This window comes from Acanthopagrus latus, chromosome 6 (assembly GCF_904848185.1).
Source record: "Acanthopagrus latus isolate v.2019 chromosome 6, fAcaLat1.1, whole genome shotgun sequence".
Taxonomy (NCBI): Eukaryota; Metazoa; Chordata; class Actinopteri; order Spariformes; family Sparidae; genus Acanthopagrus; species Acanthopagrus latus.
Genome location: NC_051044.1, coordinates 31,518,729 through 31,533,246, shown reverse-complemented (window position 1 = coordinate 31,533,246; position 14,518 = coordinate 31,518,729). Strand labels below are relative to the sequence as shown.

At 40.3% G+C, this 14,518-nt stretch overlaps 1 protein-coding gene across 2 annotated transcripts in view; it reads left to right on the top strand.

Moving 5' to 3' along the window:
* The window catches only part of fhit (fragile histidine triad diadenosine triphosphatase), a 368,692-nt gene that overhangs the window by 304,295 nt on the left and 49,879 nt on the right, over nt 1-14,518 (top strand). The gene's annotated exons all lie outside the window — the stretch shown is intronic.

The window sequence follows — 14,518 nt, the reverse complement described above, 5'->3', positions numbered from 1 at the left end:
TTCACCAAACAAGATGAGAATTCTGCCGTGTGTAATCATCTGCATTACATCTGCATTAAAATGGCTTCTAAGATCACTAAATGTAACAAAAAAGAAGAGTCAGCGTTGCCAACTTCAAAACTTCTTTCAGTGCACTGGAAACCAAATTTGACTAAGTTTGGCTTGTGGTTAAGGACCATGGCCAATAGCTGGCATCCCTCGAACTCTCTTCAGAGAACCTGAGCCATTAGGGGAGCAAGCTACAAAACATCTGCTCCAACCTGTATGACAACAACTGTAAGCTATTGGCCATGCACGGTTATCATTTGTCTGCACTGCTACTGGGCACGTGCGCTGGACACACAGGAAGAACACACACTTTTGATGCCCCAGTGATGTGAACGTAAACTCCCGTGCTGTAAACAACTGCACCAGAACATGGACATATCAAAGCACAACCCCAATGCATTAAAAAAAAAATAATACATCTTCACAGCCAGCTGCTCCATAATAAAAACATGTCTTACCATTATTCGTTATCCACGTCTACCGCTTCATCCTCCTCTTGTTCGTTTTGTTCCTGCTCTTGCTCATATTCCTCACTGTCCTGTCTTTCTCCCTGGTGTGCTGGCTCAGCTGTGTCTCTAACATTAATGCTAGCAGTATTAGCGCTTGTGCTAGCTGAAGCTGCACTTGATTTTAAAAACAAATCAGTCAGTTTGCAGCATTTTTCACTGCCAGCCAACAGTGCTCTCTTAGATTTCTCTGTGTTTCTCCACTCCCCCCCTGTGTCACTTGATGCCTTGATTCATTTTTTTGCTAGCTTAATCTCAGTCAGCTTCCAACTTCCAATCTCCAACTTCCAACAACAACGCAGATGCGGTCCACTCGATTCAGTCTTGAAATTCCCAGAAGGCATTGCTTCATTTTAACTTTTGCAAACAAATAATCAAATAAAAAAGTGCAGATTTATTTTATTTCAAACCATGCACCTGTTTGAATATCTGAATAAGACATTTCGCTACAAAACAATGAAGACAGATGTAAAAGTTTGTGACTAGACTATAGTGTAACCTTGACTGTGATATAGAGACTCGTACGTGGTATGTAAATGCTGATCAGATTATCACGCTATTAGCGTAACAACATTATTGACGGAGGCCAACAGAAATGATCTTGGAGCTGCATGGCTGCAACAATCATGCCACTCTCTGATTGGTCGACAGGCCCACGATTGCCCACGGCCCCTTTGGCATCTGACCAAATTCCAGATTACCAGTCTGCTACTGGTTTTGGAGCAAATGCAAGCAGTTTTATGCACTGAATGAGACGGCAGAACAATGTGTGGTTATGGAGCAACAAAGCCCACTCAAAGAAAAACTGAGCAGGTTTACTGGAGCCAGAAGAGGCAAATTATCTCAACTTTCAGCCATGATGATAACAATTGGTAGCTTCAAACTTGATAGCCCAAATGTGAATAATGTGGAGGAGATGCTTGCAATGTTTAAGACAGCATTATCAGTTATGCATCGATGAAGCACTCTCAAAGTAGCAGAGAAGAGGGAAATGAGGCTAGGTCAACCCCAGATGTTGATGTAGGAAGACAAGCACTACACCAGATGCAACATGACCAACCGCAGGATAACAATCGCTGTCAGTCAATAAACAATGAAAGTGGGCTGTATCAAGTAATGCAGAGGCAAAATGCTTCTTAAGCAGCAGACTATGTCTTACCCTACTTGCAGGGACATTCAGATGTTTAAAGGTGACCCTCTCACTTAAAAATCCTTCACGACAGCCGCCAGGACCAGCTTTATTAGTTGGACCAGTGTATCAGTGAGGAGCCACAGGAGCTTATTTGCAGTTGCAGCATGTCATCAGAGAGAGCCAGAAAGTTACACTGAAGCCATAATGGAGATGAGTTTAAGATAACCAATGGATTTTTGCATACTGCTTTGAAATGGCCTCAGATTAAACCAGAAGACAGTGAAGTATTAAGTGTTTGTGCTCTCTCAGCCTAACTGGCTGTAGGAACACCATGTGTGCTATAAATGGATAATCCTACAAAAATGTGAGTTGTGAGCTTCCATATAAGATGAGAAAGAAATGGAGAGTGAATTTGAGATACATAAGACAGGAAGAGGATGAGCAAAGTTTTCTAGCCAAGTTGATTTTATTGACAGGCAGGTAGCTCTGGATTCTCTTTTTGGAGATGTGGTAGAGAGTCACCATGTGACAAAAGGACAAGGTATAACTATAAAAGAGAGAACCATCAGGAAAACTGGGTTAAGGGAAAGTATGTTTGCTACAAATGTAAAGAACACCATCTCTGATGTAATATGTTGTTACAGCTTTCCACAGAAGTTTATTCTGTCACAAGAATCATGCTCTTTCTGTCTGCAATACGATCAAAGAGCTTATGAATGGAGAATTGATAGACTTCATGAAGTCTAAGGGCCTGTGCTTTGGATGCCTTCCATTGGGGCACCTTTGAAAAATTTGTAAAAAGAGACTAAAGGGTCAGACCTGTTTTCAGTGGCACCCAGACATACTCTATGTCATGAAAGAAGATAACATTGCACCAGAAAAGGTTGAAGAAAGCTATACTGAGAGCAGTGCAATGTCCAGCGCCTACATGCCACTGGGCCATGAGTCATGAGGGAGCACGGTTCAAGCTGTGGTACCAGTTAAACTGAAATCCAGAAAGACTGAAAGATATGTAGCAACATACGCCTAGTGCTAGTGAAGCAGTACAACAGAGATTTCCTGGAACAAAGCTGTGAAGAGAAGGAAGAAATGTCTCAAGAGAATCACCAGTTCATGCACCTAGTTACAAGGTCAGCAGAGTTGGATAATCAATCGATCAATCAATCAAAGATTTATTGTCATTTAGCTGTACTAACAAAAGTAGTGCAACAAAATTAGATCACATTTCTCTCGGATCCCATAACACAAATGCACAATAAACACAATATATGAATATAATACTTGAGAACTAAAACTAAAACTGTGACTAAGGTCTAATGAAGTGTAGTAGTGTGCATACTCCAGATCAGCAGTTCAGCAATCTAACAGCTTGTGGAAGGAAGCTGTTAGTTCGGCCTTTTTGACTCCGGAACCATTTTCCTGATGGGACCAATTCAAAGGATGCGTGGAGTGGGTGGGATGCGTCACTGACGATGTTCAGTGATGGACACTGCTGCATTGGGCTGATACTCTCAAGAGAAAATTCAAGAGAAATCATTAAAACATTACTGAAAGAGGCTACACTAACAAAATACCTACAGTCGCAGTGACGGTAACGTGTGGTACATTCCTCATCACCCAGCGTGTACCATCCACAGAAAAAGAGGATAAGAGTAATCTTTAATTGCACTGCTACATATCAGAGAACCAAAATCATCAGTTACTCAAAGGACCAGACCTCATCGACACACTCATTGGTGTGATCTTATGGTTCAGTGAGAACACAGTGGTACTGATGGGGGATGGGGTAGAGTCCATGTTTTAGCAGGTTATCTCCTGAAGGAAGATGCAGATCTGCTATGATTTCTGTGGTAGACAGAGGGTGATCTAAATGACAATGTGGAAGAATTTAGGATGAAGGTTCACCTTTGTGGTGGCATATCTTCACATAGCTGTGCTTCCTATGCTCTCAGAAGAACCACAGAAGATGCAAAAGAGGTAATGAAACATTGAAACATGTTGATGGCCGTTTAAAATCTATAGGAAATAATCTAGCCCAGTACAAGATCTACAAGACTTATGCTCCAGAGGAGTTTTCCATGTGACTGAGTGGGTAAGCAACAGCAAAACGGTCTTGTTGTCGATCCCTGATAAAGGAATAGTTCCTAAAGTCAAAGACCTCGACTCAAGCCACAACACCTATGGAGCGTTCCATCGTTGTTCAGTGGTGCACAAAGACGGACAACTTCAGGTTCCAGATAAATGTGCAATACAAGCCTGTCACTAGACATGGAATCATGTCCATGGTTAGTTCTATTTACAATCCTTGGTTATTCGGTGCCAATCATGTTGCCATTCAAAGTCCACTCGTGAGACCTGTGTAAAAAGAAGCATGTCTGGTATAAAGAGATAGAAAATTGACATGCAAAAATGTGGTGTGAATGGCTGTCAAACCTAGAGATATTAACAGGATTAATTGCACCCAAATGCATCAAGCCAGAAGGTTTTAGACTCACAGTCAGCACAGCTGCGTCTTTTTGCTGATGACTGCATCACGTTAATCAGCCAAGAGAACAAAAAACACTATTCTTTGGTGAGGGGAAAATCAAGAGTGAGCACATGTCCTCTTCTGCATATAAACAGATGTTTGGCTTTAATGCAGGGATCAGTGTCCAGACTGGTGGCTATTTCATTATGAACAGTTCTAATGGTAAGACAAAATTTTCCAGTGATGGTAGACTTGGTGTTCTGTGTGTGCTGTGTAATAAGCTTTTTCTGCTTTTTTGGGATGCATCAGAGCATCTTTCAGTTTGAGAATCCAGGCGACTGCCTTTTTCAATTGGAGCTATGCATAATAGTAAGTGAAAACCTTGTTAACCAGGTCCAGGCTATCTTTTGTGTTGAACCTGATGACTGTTACAAGTTTTTTTGATTTCTGGGTCATCTTCTATCACTGAATCCTTTTGAGCAAGCCTTGGCTCCAAGTTTTACTTAGGATGAACTTCTCAGCTTTCAACTCTCGGGAAGCATGGTCCACTGAATTTAACGCTGACTTGACATAATGCTATTGGGTAGGCTGAGAATGTTGACCACAGATGTTTTCCAGTAATCGGAAGGTCAATGGTTTGAAGCCCAGGTTGCCAGTTGAAGTATCCTTGAGCAAGATACTGAACCCAAAAATTGCTCCTGACAAGCAGGATTGCACCTTGCATGGAACCCTATAAATGGTATAAGTGTGTGTTGCAAAGAAATGCAAGTCGATTCCGTTTTCTTGCAGCTTATCCGTGAGGGTCGCGGGATGTTGCTGCTTTTTCCCCCTAAGGAGTTGCGGGGCTTACTGGGGCCAAATCCAGTTTACTCAATGGGCGCATCACAGGACCCTTACTGATGGCAGCGGCTGCCACACAAGGTGCCACTTCAGTATCTTATCAAGGACATGTAGCTCAGTCCTGTCCCAGGGGAGCCGGGATTCGAACCAGCAACCTTCCAATCACTAGTCCACCAGCTCTACACACTAAGCTACAGCCACCCCAATGCAAGTTGATTGACCATTATGTGGTTTGTTGGCTTTGGCCAATTTAGGCTGAGAATCACAACATTTAGCCATGTTCGGATCATTGTGTGTGGTGATCTGAATTTAGGCAAGACTTGTCTGTAATGACATGGACCAGCTTAGGTTTAGTCTAGTGAGTGGAACAATCCGGGAGATGGGGTAGATGCTGACAGTCAACTGACAGTGGTATTATAATAAAGTGGATGCGATTGGGAATGACAGCAACTCAGCCACAAAGTGGTTGGCCACATAAAATGATGGAACTGAGTAGAGGTCACCAACTCTCTGCAGAGTCAATCGCTACAGACCTCCAAACCTCATGTGGCCTTCAGATTAGCTCAAGAACAGTGCGTAGAGAGCTTCATGGAATGGGTTTCCATGGCTAAGCAGCTGCATCCATGCAATACATCAGCAATTGCAATGCAAAGCGTCGGATGCAGTGGTGTAAACCATGCCGCTACTGGCAATAATAGCAGTGGAAACGCCTTCTCTGGAATGATGAATCGCGCTTCTCCATCTGGAAATCTGATGGATGAGTCTAGGTTTGGAGGTTGCCACGAGAACGGTACTTGTCTGACTGTACTGTGCCAAGTGTAAAGTTTGGTGGAGGGGGGATTATGGTGTGGAGTTGTTTTTCAGGAGCTGGGCTTGGCCCCTTAGTTCCAGTGAAAGGAACACTGAATGATTCAGCATACCAAGAGATGTTGGACAATTCCATGCTCCCAGCTTTGTGAGAACAGTTTGGGGATGGCCCCTTCCTGTTCCAACATGACTGTGCACCAGTGCACAAATCAAGGTCCATAAAGACATGGATGAGAGTGTTTGGTGTGAATGAACTTGACTGGCCTGCACAGAGTTCTGACATTAACCCAATAGAACACCTTTGGGATGAATTAGAGCGGAGATGGAAAGCCAGGCCTAACGTCCAGCATCAGTGTGTGACCTCACAAATGTGCCTCTGGAAAATTCCCATAAACACACTCCTAAACCTGGTGGAGAGCCTTCCCAGAAGAGTTGAAGCTGTTATAGCTGCAAAGGGGTGGACCGATGTCATATTAAACTCTATGGATTAAGAATGGGATGTCACTTAAGTGCGAGTCAAAGCAGGTGAGCGAATACTTTTGGCAACACAGTGTGTCAGCTGAGTTGTATGATTGGACCTATGTTTATTAAGTTATGTACAATTCATTCTAGGCCCCTCCCTTAGTGAGGCAATTTGATATGATAGTGGCCATGTTTTCAACTTATCTTGCTCATTTGTAATGGAAGTGTGCTTGCTAGTCCCACATTGCTGTGTACCAAATATGGTTTTAACTGAGTCAAATTTGAAAAAGTAGATGTCCCTTTTTTGATTGATTGATTGATTTTTGGATTTGAAGACAGAAAATATAATCCAAAGGATAACATGTTAAAGTGAAAACACTTCTTTCCAACATGGTCCTTGGTGTCAACACATAAGACAACAAAGACACACTGACATACTATCAGACATAATCCAAAGAAAAAATAAATTACCAAACGTTATAAGAAAATAAAATACATATCAAGTAAAAACATAAATAGGGCAAGCATAGACATGGACTTATCATAGATTCGTCACCTTGTTCCATTAAAAGGACCTAACCTGATTTCTAAAAGACTGTTGACAATTTAAAAGTTTGGTGACAGGTGGCAAACTGTTCCATAACAAAATACCATCTCTACCAACCATCTCTACCAATGTGAGTACGGGGGGGGTGCATTCAACAAGTACCGGATAACATTATTTTGCATAACTTGCAGTTTGTTTTTAAGCTTGACAGAAAATCCACAGAACCATGGAGAGCAAGCATAATCAAAGTGGGACTGTTTCAGAGCTAAAACAAGAAATGTATTAGTAGAGAAATCAAAAGGCCTTACGACACAAACACTCTTAATTTGCTGGCACATTTAGCTAATATTTGGGCTGCAATAATTCCACATGTTAGTGATTGTTCTAATGTTAGTCCTAGATATGTAATGCTTGACTTAGACACTCTTTCAATACCATTACACATGATCTTTAGCGCATTGGTTTTTGACTCCTTCCATTTTGTTAAAAAAAAAATGGATTCAGTTATACCCAGATATATTGAGAGCTTTGTGTCTATAAGCCACTGGCTGACCATCTCAAGCTCTTTGCCAAGGGTATTCTCTATTTCATGCACATCACCCCCTGGGATGAGTAAGCCAGGGTCATCAGCATATAAACAAAGCTTGCGTGCCACTGTGGCCAGGATGTCATTCATGTATGCTAAAAATGAAAGGGGACCCAGGATAGAACCTTGGGGCTCCCCACATGTTATAAGCTCAGGATCAGATGTGGTCCCTTCCGCTTCACAAACTTGAGTCCTTCCTGTGAGGTATGAAGTGAACCATTTAACTGCAGTATCAATAAGTCCCATGCACTGCAGTTTAGAAAGCAGTATTTCATGGTTTACTGTATCGAATGCTTTTTGCAAATCTAGAAGAACCATCCTTACATAATTTCCTTTGTCAAAATTTTGGCAGATGAAATCCAAAAGATTAATAAAACAGATTTCTGTAGAGTATTGTTGGGAATCAATATTGATTATTGATTATTAATTATTAATATATTATTGATTAATTAAAATGATTATAGTTGATTAATGAGTCATTAATGAACATGGGGCACCACCCTGCAATGAGGGATCAATAATCAAATGATTTACATTTTAGTCTCAAAGCCTGAAGAATTAGTCAAATTGTCAATATTATGAAGATATCAATAATTAGACAAGAGGGAAGGCGTGAATCCAAGCACTGACCATCTCAACCAGCAGTTATAACAATATGGGATTGTGCAAAATAATCACAGATGGTGCTCAGTTAAAATCAGCAGTGTTTATTAAAGCTTTCCTCCACAAAACAAACCACCTACTTTAACAAACAACAGTTTCCTTCAACGACTACTAACATCAAAACATAAGCAAGCCAAACATGTAACTGGGTGGAGGCGTGTGTGTGTGTGTGTGTGTGTGTGTGCATGTGAAGTCCCCAATAAAGACTACAAAGATGGCCAAAGATGGTCTTCTTCCCTCTGTAGGCGGTGAGGAAATGGCTGGGTTGTGCAGCGTTCCTCTGGGGATCCAAAACAATAATGACGAACGTCCAAACAAAAACGAAAGTAAAACAAAAACAGTTTCTCTCTCGTCCAGCAAGGAGGGAACTGAAATTAGCTCAAGCAAAAGTGAAAAACGTTTCTCAAAGTTGTATCCTTATGGCAGCGTTTGCATGAAACCAAAGTCTCTTCACAACATAAGCTCCGGGAATACTCTGTGACCTTTTAACATGGGAGTTACGTCACTGTGATCCTGGTGGAGCTTCCGGCCCACAGCCAATAGGAACTGGATGAAAGTCTTGGGGGCAGGTCAACCTGGTCACGTTTTTGACACCTGGTCGGCCTTTTTCCCTGCTCTTTGTTCTTGTAGTTCCTTGTGGCAGAGGTCCTAGTAGTTAGGCTTCTGGCTTCAACCACAGGCCTCTCTTGGTCTCTTTGTTTGAGACACATGCATGAGGGCATGAGGCCCAACAGTATGCTGCTCTAAAGCCAGACTGAAGCTCATATAGCAGATTTTGTCTGACAACATACTCCTCCACCTGCTTATACACAAGATGCTCAAACACTTTTGATATAGAGGTCAGAATTGATACTGGTCTATAATTTCCAACATCTGATCTGCTATTTTCTTTAAAAGGGGGCCACCCTAGCATTTTTCATTTCACTTGGAGAGATACCCTGCGTTAAGGATAAGTTAATAATATGAGTAAGTATACTTGTAACACTGGCACTATCTCTCAAAAATCTGGAAGGAATAAGATCCAGTCCAGTAGCCTTGTTAGTTGACAGGGTGGATAAGCCTGTTTTCACCTCTTCCTCTGATACAGGCTTTATTTCAAAAGCGTCAGTAATAACATGTTTACCTTTTTATAAGAAGAGTTAACAAATGATTGGCCATATTTACCTGAAATACAAGGCCAGACTGGCAGCAACAGTCATAAAAAACTTATTGAAATGACAGGCAACCTGACACTTATCATAACACATCTTATCCTCTATGACTAACCCAAGATTATCAGATTTTAATTTCAAATGTTCTGTAGCCCCCATGTCATTAAGTACTTTCCATGGCTTTGTTGGTTGATGTGAATCTATAGCAATCAAATCAGTATAAAATTCAGATTTCGCTTTCTCTACTTTGTAACTGGCCTGATTTCTCAAGTACACATGTATGTAATAATCAGTTGTCAGTTTAGGTATTTTAAACTTTTTAAACCACCTGTCATGTCTGAGAATATCAAGAATTTCAGATGACATCCAATTCACACTTTCTGTTTAAAAACAGAATCATAGTCACTCCCTACATCTGCCGTACTGTCATCGAAACAATGCACTGACTCATCTATGTCACCAAAAAAAAAATTTGTGTGACACATTTCATTCACACAGCACTGATTACAAGTCAATGAAATATTGAATTTAGTCCTCATGGCCAGATCATATATTTTCAGTGCAATATTCTCGCATTTTATGTGAGCAAATGCATCACAAAAATCACAAGAAACTGCTTTGGTGTTTGCTCTCACCAACTTCCCGCAGTATGGGCAGTCACCACTGCGGATAGTATTTGTCAAGTGTTTTGCCTGCAAGTTATTTGGGCCAGGGTACTGATGGATATCTCCGGACAGCAGCAGACAGATGGATAATATGGTGCCGAAACTATTGATTCGTTGTGTTCCCCTGGCTCAACATGCTTTAATCCTCTGAGGTCGATTGACGTGCAGGCACGTCAAAACCACATGACCAATTTAAGATGATGTAGCAGCAAGACATAGTCTCAGTGAGTCTTGGTTTGTGGCACCACACCAACCAATCACAAAATTATATGGCAAACCATGTGATTTGGTTGCTATGGAACAGGGGGAGTTGAGGGAGGGACGGAGACGAAAGAGTGAGAGCAACAGTGACGGTGATATAGACAGTGATAGAGATAGCGAGTTTTGAGAGTTGAGAGATGTATGACTTATAGCGTGTTTAGAGTGTATAGAGTGTTATGTAGTGTTTGGTGTTGTATGTTTAGTGTGTAGTCTTTTTTTTGTATTTTTGTTTAATCAGTCAAAACAATGACAAATCAAATGATAAATCAAAAAATAGCCAGAAAATTCACATCTTTTGAAAAAGAGATGTTTATAAAACCTTTTAACAAAATCAGTCCCAAAAATGTGGCCATATCATTTTGTTTATGATATATTTTGTGTATCACATTTGATACATTTGGCATTTTTGGCAACTTTTTACTCACAGCAATGCTGATTTTAGATACAAAACAAACTAGGCAAATAACATTTTGAATATATAGAACATTTCAGGCAGTTTCTCTCATTTTTTATACATAAAACTTCTCACAGCCTTTTTCTTTCACTTTGTGGGAGGCATCAGAACAGTTTCTGTCCTTGTAAGGCGAAGATGCACTTTATGCTTCTCACAGTAGACATGCGAGAAGTGATTGCTGGTGCAGTGCTTGCAAAGTATTGTGTGCTTGTAATGTGGTAGGCATGATGTAGATTACATTACAAATATTTGACATGATCATTCAGGGATAAAGAACCTTATATACCTGCAGTATCAAATTTGATACACACATTTTTAACACGGTTTAACTGTAATATGAAGAATGAATCATTAAGTAATTATGCAATGATTCAATACAGAACATATGTACTTGAAAAACATGAGTAACAATATAAATGTTATTCTTGCTGTAACTTCTTGAAAATTAGTAAAGATTTTCCTGCTAAAAGTGTGTGAATGATTTAATGACAGTGGCCATTTTGAAAAAGCCAAAAGAAGCCCTTTCACTACCTGCAATGGAATGATTATCCACTAGTGAGCAGAATATACAGCAGGTTTTTAAGGAAAGTATTGATCATGCTAATTAGATAGAGGTCTCAGAATCTTAGGTATCAAGTATGATACAAATAGTGGTATAGGGATGGCAAACCACGTGATTTGGTTGCTCTGGAACAGGGGGAAGTTGTGGGAGGGATGACGGTGATAGAGACAGCAATAGAGATAATGAGTTTTGAAAGTTCAGAGATTTGTGACATTTAGCATGTTTCAAGTGTACAGTTAGTATGTTATGTAGTGTTTGGTGAACTTTGTTTAGTGTGTAGTGTGGTCGTTTTTTTTAATTAGTCAAAACAATGAAGAGACTGCTGAATGTGGAGCCGGCAGTGCAGATCTTCACTGAGCTGGAAGGAGCAGAGGGAGACCTGAGCCTGAGGCGTTGCTTGAATTTAAATGGAGATAGTTACATATAACTTTGCAAATTTCAAACTCTTATGCCCCCATTTAGCAAACAACAATTTATATTTGCATTATAAGTCATAAAAATGGTTTGTTAAAAATATTTGTGGTTTTCACAGTAAAAATGAAAAAAAATGACTGTACAGTCACGCATGTGAGGTTGTAAAATAATGAAAATAATGACACCAAACAAGGCAAGGTAAATAGTTTTTAAGGAGAAATATAATGGTAAAATCAAAAATAGTCAAAAAAGGCCAATTATAACCTGGTCCGCAGAGGGTCCAGTGACAACTTCTTTTTTATTTCTGAGCCAGCAACATTCACTGTGCCCGTGAAATGTTGTGACTCAATGTAACTCAATGTCTTTTTTCATTTAATGTCCTCACTTTGTCTCCCAAAATCATATTTTGTCTCGTCACAACCTCCACAGCAAGACCTTTGATTTGATATTGTGTAAAATGTAATTATTTCGCCTTTTTCTCAGCCTTTTCTGTGATCATCTTGAAAATATATTATTAAGTCTGTTTCTATTAATTTGAAAATATGTGTGCTGCATGAAGCTTGCACCACATTTCAAGTTGATTGTGATTTATAAAGGGAAATGGGCGTTGTGTTATAAATCAGAATATCTGTACTGTTTTTTAAATGAGGCCCCAGGCTAGGTGATGACTTTGCCACTGTCCAGGAGAATTTTGTTTAACGTCCTACCTACCTCACTCACAAAAAAGCAATCTGTACCTTGTGCCCTTAGAGAACAATGTCTTTTTAAAAGATCTTTATTTTTCCATTTCCACAACAACCTCCATTTTTCATCTACAGATTCTTTGAGATTAAATGGCTCATATCTGGCAATACAAACAAGGTCAACGAGTAATGCATTTTTGCTTTAGTTCAGCTAGATTCACACTGGCAGGCTTTTTTTTTTTTTTTTTTTTTTTTTTTTTTAGTATTACTAGAATATCAATAGCTCTGAAATATTCTTGCAGGCCCTTTTGTTGAAGGTCTTAACTGCAGAAAAGCACACCAGGGGAGCAGTGAATTAAGGCAGTAATACAGAAGCAGTTGTTTCCCACTGATCCTGAGCACACTGAAATAATCTACATATTTTATAAAGTAATTTTAATACAAAGCAACTCCTGATGTGGAGACCTGTCTGCTCTTTTTATGAAAACAGATTATCTTAGTGCATATAGCACACCTGCTACAGTAGCAGCCCACCCCCATCTATCAACTGGGTTATTGCAATCAGGTGCCTGCACGCCGGCAATAAAAATGGTCCTTTGATTGAATAAGAGCGAGGCAGGCTATAAGAGAGAGGCAAATGCACTCTTATGAACTCACTGCCTGGAGTCGCACAGACACAAGACAAATCTCTGTGTTTTGAATGATGGAATTGGTTTTTATTTTTGTCTTATGGAAAATGCCAGCTGATTATAGTGATTTATCATGTGGAGGGCTATGTATAGATCCATCTTGTTTACTAAGCAAGCCTGGCTGCTGATATGAGTTTTTAAACTCACATAAACAGCCAGAGATTAAATGCTGTATTCACTGAGTAGATATTATTGAATTAACATGCAGGATTTTTTTTTCTCAGCAGTGAGTATGGAATGCTCACCTCAAATCAAATTCTGCATCAGACAGAGGATTTTTGTGACTGCTGCTGAATGTTTTCATGAAACAATTGCATATTTGTTCAGTCCATCAGCAACATTTGCTACATCTGTGAAAGTTTAACACAGATGCAAACTCATCATGACATTACCCAAGCATGACATTGCGGTGGTCAAAATCATGTTTTTTCTGGGATCAGAAGTGGCCATATTTGCTCAAAGGTTGGGGAGAATATCTCACCTGGTTCTGACTGAGAACTCAAGGACATGCCACAATGACGAGTTTTCAATCGCAAGAACTGAATTCTAATGGTCATAGTAATTGCAACCAGTCGCCCCCTGCTGACTTTAAGAACCAATGGAGGTTGAAAGCACTTTCACATTGCCTTCACATCTCATACCCAGAAGCCCTGCCCATGTTGTAGAGTCAATGGTTTGATCTAGTTAGGTTTTAGAGATAATATACAAGAAAAGGAATTCATTGTACACTTGTACACAAGAAGTACAAGAAAACATTAACTGGGACATAAACAAACTAGATAGTATCTTAAGTGATGATTGTGCCTGATTTATCACTTAAATCAAGAGGGAGAGTACAACAAGTGCAATACATTCATTATATTTTTTTTCATTTTGTCAGAGTATCAGTTTCCTTGGTTGCATATTTTTGCTGTCTTCTGGGACAGTCTCCCTCTCCGGTGCACGTGGTCTCCAGAGTGTGATTTATTACTCTCTGTCGTGATGGAGTTGGAGTCAAGACATGGCCTACACAGCTGGCCTGGCTATGACAGTCTATCAACCACGAAAGTACACTAATTGTCATATTACACAGATAAATATAAAGAATTTTCAGCACAATGTTGTTACTTTTAAAGAGAAGCCAAAAAAGGTTGGCTGTCTGTTAGCCTCACTGTTCACAGGATGGAAGGATGGAAGGAAGGAAGGAAGGTGAATTGACCGTGTGTTTGGGGCTCAGGCAGAAAAACGTGGCTAAACGTAAAAACAATCAAAACACGAATGAATAGCTGTCACTCTGACAGCTGAGGGTCGGGTTCTCGTTGCTGCCTTTGCTGCCATCTCCACTCTGGTCCTCTCGCTGGACCCAGCCCTCTGCAATAGATCAGAACCAGGTTACAAACGTGCTTATATGGCTGACTGATTACCTGATTCTGTCCGGCTGTCTGATCACCGACTGAGCCACTCCTCCCTCTCCTTCAGCAGCCGCCCCCTTAACCACACCCCACTGCCACACTGTCAGGATTAGAACAATTAACTGACAATTTGCATGATCAGCCACCATCAGTAATCAAAACATACATACAACATACACAACATACATAC